Source organism: Brachyhypopomus gauderio, chromosome 5, assembly GCF_052324685.1.
Source record: "Brachyhypopomus gauderio isolate BG-103 chromosome 5, BGAUD_0.2, whole genome shotgun sequence".
Lineage (NCBI taxonomy): Eukaryota > Metazoa > Chordata > Actinopteri > Gymnotiformes > Hypopomidae > Brachyhypopomus > Brachyhypopomus gauderio.
In genome coordinates, this window is record NC_135215.1 from 8,836,963 (window position 1) to 8,845,247 (window position 8,285).

Below are 8,285 nucleotides of genomic sequence, written 5' to 3' on the forward strand. Positions count from 1 at the left end.
GGGTGTGTGTGTGAGAGAGAGAGAGAGGGAGAGAGAGACAGAGAGAGAGAAAGACAGAGACAGAGAGAGACAGAGGCATCTGAGAAAGAGAGTATTATTTGTTTTTAATGTTGTGTGTGTGTGTGTTGGGGGGTGCTAGTTGCATTGTTGTAACTTTGCACTGAAAATGAATGACAGTAATCCCCCTTGAGAAGCATGTGAAATGTGTGAATGTTTGTGTATTGGTATGTGTGTGTTGGTATGTGTGAGTGTGTGTGGGTATGTGTGAGTGTTTGTGGCTGGTTATTGTGTGAGTATCAACATGTTCTCATAATTATGCTGTTTGAAACATATATTCAAGCATTTCTTAAGCTTCGTGGCTTGTGTTCTCCAGGTACCGTCCTGTTACTTCACGTTTGTGAGCAGAGCAGTTCTGTGGACCAGAGGAGCCAGACAGGCCTTGGTGAGCCTACACTCAGTCTCCTACACCAGTCTCCTACACCAGTCTCCTACACTCAGTCTCCTACACTCAGTCTCCTACACCAGTCTCCTACACTCAGTCTCCAACACTCAGTCTCCTACACCAGTCTCCTACACTCAGTCTCCTACACTCAGTCTCCTACACTCAGTCTCCTACACTCGGTCTCCTACACCAGTCTCCTACACTCAGTCTCCTACACTCAGTCTCCTACACCAGTCTCCTACACTCAGTCTCCTACACTCAGTCTCCTACACTCAGACTCCTACACTCAGTCTCCTACACTCAGTCTCCTACACTCAGTCTCCTACACTTAGTCTCCTACACTCAGTCTCCTACACTCAGTCTCCTACACTCGGTCTCCTACACCAGTCTCCTACACTCAGTCTCCTACACTCAGTCTCCTACACCAGTCTCCTACACCAGTCTCGTACACTTAGTCTCCTACACTCAGTCTCCTACACTCAGTCTCCTACACCAGTCTCCTACACTCAGTCTCCTACACTCAGTCTCCTACACCAGTCTCCTACACTCGGTCTCCTACACCAGTCTCCTACACTCAGTCTCCTACACCAGTCTCCTACACTCAGTCTCCTACACTCAGTCTCCTACACCAGTCTCCTACACTTAGTCTCCTACACCAGTCTCCTACACTCAGTCTCCTACACTCAGTCTCCTACACCAGTCTCCTACACTCAGACTCCTACACTCAGTCTCCTACACCAGTCTCCTACACTCGGTCTCCTACACCAGTCTCCTACACTCAGTCTCCTACACTCAGTCTCCTACACCAGTCTCCTACACTCAGACTCCTACACTCAGTCTCCTACACCAGTCTCCTACACTCAGACTCCTACACTCAGTCTCCTACACCAGTCTCCTACACTCAGTCTCCTACACTCAGTCTCCTACACTTAGTCTCCTACACTCAGTCTCCTACACTCAGTCTCCTACACTCGGTCTCCTACACCAGTCTCCTACACTCAGTCTCCTACACTCAGTCTCCTACACCAGTCTCCTACACCAGTCTCGTACACTCAGTCTCCTACACTCAGTCTCCTACACCAGTCTCCTACACTTAGTCTCCTACACTCAGTCTCCTACACTCAGTCTCCTACACCAGTCTCCTACACTCAGACTCCTACACTCAGTCTCCTACACTCGGTCTCCTACACCAGTCTCCTACACTCAGTCTCCTACACTCAGTCTCCTACACTCGGTCTCCTACACCAGTCTCCTACACTCAGTCTCCTACACTCAGTCTCCTACACCAGTCTCCTACACCAGTCTCCTACACTCAGTCTCCTACACTCAGTCTCCAACACTCAGTCTCCTACACCAGTCTCCTACACTCGGTCTCCTACACCAGTCTCCTACACTCAGTCTCGTACACTCAGTCTCCTACACTCAGTCTCCTACACTCAGTCTCCTACACTCAGACTCCTACACCAGTCTCCTACACCAGTCTCCTACACTCAGTCTCCAACACTCAGTCTCCTACACCAGTCTCCTACACTCGGTCTCCTACACCATTCTCCTACACTCAGTCTCCTACACTCAGTCTCCTACACTCAGTCTCCTACACCAGTCTCCTACACTCAGACTCCTACACTCAGTCTCCTACACCAGTCTCCTACACTCAGACTCCTACACTCAGTCTCCTACACCAGTCTCCTACACTCAGTCTCCTACACTCAGTCTCCTACACTTAGTCTCCTACACTCAGTCTCCTATACTTAGTCTCCTACACTCAGTCTCCTACACTCAGTCTCCTACACCAGTCTCCTACACTCAGACTCCTACACTCAGTCTCCTACACCAGTCTCCTACACTCAGTCTCCTACACTCAGTCTCCTACACCAGTCTCCTACACTCAGTCTCCTACACTCAGTCTCCTACACTCAGTCTCCTACACTTAGTCTCCTACACTCAGTCTCCTACACTTAGTCTCCTACACTCAGTCTCCTACACTCAGTCTCCTACACCAGTCTCCTACACTCAGTCTCCTACACCAGTCTCCTACACTCAGTCTCCTACACTCAGTCTCCTACACTCAGACTCCTACACTCAGTCTCCTACACTCAGTCTCCTACACCAGTCTCCTACACTCAGTCTCCTACACTCAGTCTCCTACACCAGTCTCCTACACTCAGTCTCCTACACCAGTCTCCTACACTCAGTCTCCTACACCAGTCTCCTACACTCAGTCTCCTACACCAGTCTCCTACACCAGTCTCCTACACTTAGTCTCCTACACTTAGTCTCCTACACTCAGTCTCCTACACTCAGTCTCCTACACCAGTCTCCTACACTCAGTCTCCTACACCAGTCTCCTACACTCAGACTCCTACACTCAGTCTCCTACACCAGTCTCCTACACTCAGTCTCCTACACTCAGTCTCCTACACTCAGTCTCCTACACTCAGTCTCCTACACCAGTCTCCTACACCAGTCTCCTACACTCAGTCTCCTACACTCAGACTCCTACACTCAGTCTCCTACACCAGTCTCATACACTCAGTCTCCTACACTCAGTCTCCTACACCAGTCTCCTACACTCAGTCTCCTACACCAGTCTCCTACACTCAGTCTCCTACACTCAGTCTCCTACACTCAGACTCTTACACTCAATCTCCTACACCAGTCTCCTACACTCAGACTCCTACACTCAGTCTCCTACACCAGTCTCCTACACTCAGTCTCCTACACTCAGTCTCCTACACTCAGACTCCTACACTCAGTCTCCTACACCAGTCTCCTACACTCAGACTCCTACACTCAGTCTCCTACACCAGTCTCCTACACTCAGTCTCCTACACCAGTCTCCTACACTCAGTCTCCTACACCAGTCTCCTACACTCAGTCTCCTACACTCAGTCTCCTACACTCAGTCTCCAACACTCAGTCTCCTACACTCAGTCTCCTACACTCAGACTCCTACACTCAGTCTCCTACACCAGTCTCCTACACTCAGTCTCCTACACTCAGTCTCCTACACCAGTCTCCTACACTCAGTCTCCTACACTCAGTCTCCTACACTCAGTCTCCTACACTCGGTCTGCTACACTCAGTCTCCTACACTCAGACTCCTACACTCAGTCTCCTACACTCAGTCTCCTACACTCAGTCTGCTACACTCAGTCTCCTACACTCAGTCTCCTACACTCAGTCTGCTACACTCAGTCTCCTACACTCAGACTCCTACACTCAGTCTCCTACACTCAGTCTCATACACTCAGTCTCCTACACCAGTCTCCTACACCAGTCTCCTACACTCAGACTCCTACACTCAGTCTCCTACACCAGTCTCGTACACTCAGTCTCCTACACTCAGTCTCCTACACCAGTCTCCTACACTCAGACTCCTACACTCAGTCTCCTACACCAGTCTCCTACACCAGTCTCCTACACTCAGTCTCCTACACCAGTCTCCTGCACTCAGTCTCCTACACTCAGTCTCCTACACTCAGTCTGCTACACTCAGTCTCCTACACTCAGACTCCTACACTCAGTCTCCTACACCAGTCTCCTACACCAGTCTCGTACACTCAGTCTCCTACACTCAGTCTCCTACACCAGTCTCCTACACTCAGACTCCTACACTCAGTCTCCTACACCAGTCTCCTACACCAGTCTCCTGCACTCAGTCTCCTACACTCAGTCTCCTACACTCAGTCTCCTACACTCAGTCTGCTACATTCAGTCTCCTACACTCAGACTCCTACACTCAGTCTCCTACACTCAGTCTCCTACACTCAGTCTCCTACACCAGTCTCGTACACTCAGTCTCCTACACTCAGTCTCCTACACCAGTCTCCTACACTCAGTCTCCTACACTCAGTCTCCTACACCAGTCTCCTACACTCAGTCTCCTACACCAGTCTCCTACACCAGTCTCCTGCACTCAGTCTCCTACACTCAGTCTCCTACACTCAGTCTCCTACACTCAGTCTGCTACACTCAGTCTCCTACACTCAGACTCCTACACTCAGTCTCCTACACTCAGTCTCCTACACTCAGTCTCCTACACCAGTCTCCTACACTCAGTCTCCTACACTCAGTCTCCTACACCAGTCTCCTACACTCAGACTCCTACACTCAGTCTCCTACACTCAGTCTCCTACACTCAGTCTCCTACACCAGTCTCCTACACTCAGTCTCCTACACCAGTCTCCTACACTCAGTCTCCTACACCAGTCTCCTACACTCAGTCTCCTACACCAGTCTCCTACACCAGTCTCCTACACTCAGTCTCCATCCAAACATTTGTGAGAACAACCTCAGTGATGGTGAGGATGTCAGGATACACGTGTGAGATGGTGAGGATGTCAGGACACACGTGTGTTATGGTGAGGATGTCAGGACACACGTGTGTGATGGTGAGGATGTCAGGACACACGTGTGAGATGGTGAGGATGTCAGGACACACGTGTGTGATGGTGAGGATGTCAGGACACACGTGTGTTATGGTGAGGATGTCAGGACACACGTGTGAGATGGTGAGGATGTCAGGACACACGTGTGTGATGGTGAGGATGTCAGGACATATGTGTGTGATGGAGAGAATGTCAGGACGTTGGAGACAGTAGTGATCGGTCTCCCACTGCTTCTGGTGGGTAGCAGCTGCCTCTCAGCGGTCTGTGTCACTATGGCAGCCAACGATTTGCCTTGTCAGTGTAGTAGCCAGTATTCTTGCTGGTTTGCTGAAGGTGCCAATTCTTGTTTGTGAGTTCAATCTTTCACTGAAATGGCACGCACAGATATAAACAACTTTTAAATACTCACACCACCCCCACCACACATACATACACACAGATACATAGTTCCAATTATACACAAAAAAGACATACACACACCCACACTAACACGAAGTTCCAAACACACACACACACACACACACACAGATGCACACACACACACACACACACACACACACACAGCACACACACACACATTTCAAACAAATGCACACACAGCACACACACACACACACACACACACACACGCACACACACAGTCCCTGTCCTCCTGAGCTTGAGGCTAAATGTACCACAGTCAACAGAGGCGTTGCCATGGGCACAGCAGAGTTGTGTGGGCTGGCTTCCTGTCTTGGCCTCTGGTTAAACAAACAGAGAAGAGAGGGACAAAGATTCTTCCCCCTCCCAACACACACACACACACACACACACACACACACACACACACACACACACACACACACACACATAGACAAACACAACATACACAGACAAATGCAATGAACATACACACATACACATGTCCAAAGATATACAAACACACAAACACATTCCAAAACATATGCACACACACACACACACACACACACACACAGAGTAGCCAAACAGCCAGGCAGAAGCTGTCCTCTAAATCAGCCCCTCTGTGCGTGTGTCACTGGCTCTCACCACATCTTCAGACTCCTCCTGATCTTTACCTGATTCACTCACAGCCGACCCGCCTCGTCCCGTCATACCTCAACGTCTCCACGGTTACAGTCGGCATGGAGGCCACCGGGCACTTTCAGGACATCCCTAAGGGCCAGCAGGCCAATCGGGTTCTGAATCCAGTCCACCGAAACTGTAAGCCACAGGTGGGCAAACACAGCAGTGAGACTGCCTTAAACAGCAGTGTGAGTTATGGACTGAGGACCTTCTGACTGGACCACAGCTCAGCTGGAAATGCCAGCTACTTTAACACCTGATCAGGGACATGTAGACGCCCACATTAACACTGCAGGCTAAACTCTGCACCGCCCCTGCAGGGATTAATCACATTTAATGGTGACATCCACACTGTCCTTTGGAGAATGTTCTGGGTTGGGTGTTGTGGACTGGGTGGATACTTCAGAGAGACAGAATGAGAGGAAGAGGAAGAAAGAAGGAGAGAGAGAAGGAGAAGAATGGAGAGGAGAGAGTAAGGGAGAAGGAGAGAAGAGAGAGGGAAGGAGAGAGAGAATGAGAGAGAGGAAGAGAGAGACTAAGAGAGAAGGGGAGAGAGCCAGAGAGAGAAGGAGAGAGGAGAGAGAGAAGGAGAGAGAGATGGAGAGAGAAGGAGAGATTAGAGAGAGAAGGAGAGAGAAGGAGAGAGAAGGAGAGAGAGGAGAGAGAGAAGAAGAGAGAAGTAGAGGCCTCAAAAAAATTAAGCCCATTGTCTGGCAGAGAGTAGAAAGTTGCCATGAATGCTAATCTGCCTTCTGACACGAGCACCTAATCAGATTAACTCCTCCCAATCCCAGAGACACTACAATGCTCCCCAGTGTCATCTCTCTCTCTCTGTCACCCGTTCATCTTCTCCTCCTTCTCCTCCTCCTTCTCCTCCTCCTCGCCTCTCTTCCTCTCTTTTCTTGCCCCCCCACACCCCCCACCCACCCCAAGTCCCGTAGAAAAGCTAATTACAGCGCAGGCAGAAACACAAATCTGGCTGATTGAAAAAGTCACTCTTTTGCAGCGGGGTTTAACCTTGTTAGCGTTAGTCTGGCTTTCGCGGCCGTCGGGTCTCTTTGAGAGGAGTCCTCTGTTCGCCGCAGACACGGAGACAGAGCCACGCTTCTGTTTGGCCTATGGACCCCCCCACACACCCGCCGAAGGGTCCACACAGAGGCAGGACCATTAGAAGAGCGTGTGCGTGCGTGCGTGTGTTGGGGTCGAGGAGCACACACACGAGTGTCTTCAGTCAGGGCCATCTGGGGCTCTGGTTAATGGACTCTCTGCATTCATGTTCCTGTGCTGGTCCTCATCTCCGTCACACGGCTGGCCGGCATGAGCATGGCTCCGTAAGCTGGCCGGCATGAGCATGGCTCCGTAATGACATTAAGGCCGTGAGGGTGTGTGTGCGTGCGTGTGTGTGTTTTGGTTATGGCTGGAGTGTGGGCTGCCTGACGCCAGCAGCTCACGGCGTTTCCTGCAGGGTTCTGGAGGTCCTGGTGAGGTCCACTCAGCCTGGGGTCCAGGGAGCTGCAGCAATGAGCTGCTCAGAGGTTACAGCCAACATGGAGCCTCAGAGTGAGCGGTGCTGGTGTTTTTGTAACTGCAGAACCGACTGGATCTCAAACCAAACTTTGAAAAGTGTTAAATGGTGGACACGAGTGAATGAGAGAGAGAGAGAGAAAAAGAGAATAATAACACTCACACAAAGCTGCTAGCTAAGCTTGACCTAACCATGTTTGCCAAAGGCAAATGACTATCAGGCAATTCATAAACGATAAAGACAGTGACTGACTGTGTGTGTGTGTGTGCGTGTGCGTGTGTGTGTGTGTGGTGTGTGTGTGTGTGTGTGTGTGTGTGTGTGTGTGTGTGTGTGTGTGTGTGTGTGTGTGTGTGTGTGGTGTGGTGCGTGCGCATGTGTGTGTGTGTGTGTGTGTGTGTGTGTGTGTGTGTGTGTGTGTGTGTGGAGAGAGACTGGTGTCATTGCCTCGTGGTGTTGGACAGGTTGGGGCCTGTTTTGTGACAGGTAACAGGCTGAAGGGCACCTGTCTGGTTTCACAAAAGAAAACACACACACACATACACACACACAGATACCAGTCTCTTAAAGTGTCCTGAATCATCTGGATGGAGAGAAATGAAAGATACAAAGAGAATGAGACAGACAGGGTTAAGGTTAGACGGGGTTAAGGTTAGACAGGGTTAAGGTTAGATGGGGTTAAGGTTAGACAGGGTTAAGGTTAGACAGGATTAAGGTTAGACGGGGTTAAGTTAGGGTTAGACAAGGTTAACAGAGTGTGCTGTCCTTTTCCACACCATTGTGCATGAAAAGCGTAACAGTGTGCTGTTTTTAGCTGGGTGACGTTTTATTCAGCCATGCACAGGGT

General features: G+C 50.2%; 1 protein-coding gene and 1 long non-coding RNA gene across 11 annotated transcripts in view; one reads left to right on the forward strand and one right to left on the reverse strand.

The window, feature by feature from the left end:
• The window catches only part of LOC143514337 (uncharacterized), a 13,434-nt gene extending 7,293 nt beyond the window's left edge, over nucleotides 1-6,141 (reverse strand). The window contains exon 1 of one of the 2 annotated variants that reach the window (XR_013130832.1): nucleotides 5,910-6,141. This is a non-coding gene — a long non-coding RNA (uncharacterized LOC143514337). Of the gene's footprint in view, nucleotides 2,556-5,909 lie in introns of those variants that run through there. The other variant, XR_013130831.1, reaches the window with a different exon arrangement.
• LOC143514334 (uncharacterized) overlaps nucleotides 1-8,285 on the forward strand; it is a 50,130-nt gene that overhangs the window by 4,730 nt on the left and 37,115 nt on the right. For all 9 annotated transcript variants that reach the window (XR_013130830.1, XR_013130829.1, XR_013130828.1 and 6 more), the window contains exon 2: nucleotides 374-442. The gene's annotated coding sequence lies outside the window, so the exon portion shown is untranslated. The remainder of the gene's footprint in view (nucleotides 1-373; nucleotides 443-8,285) is intronic.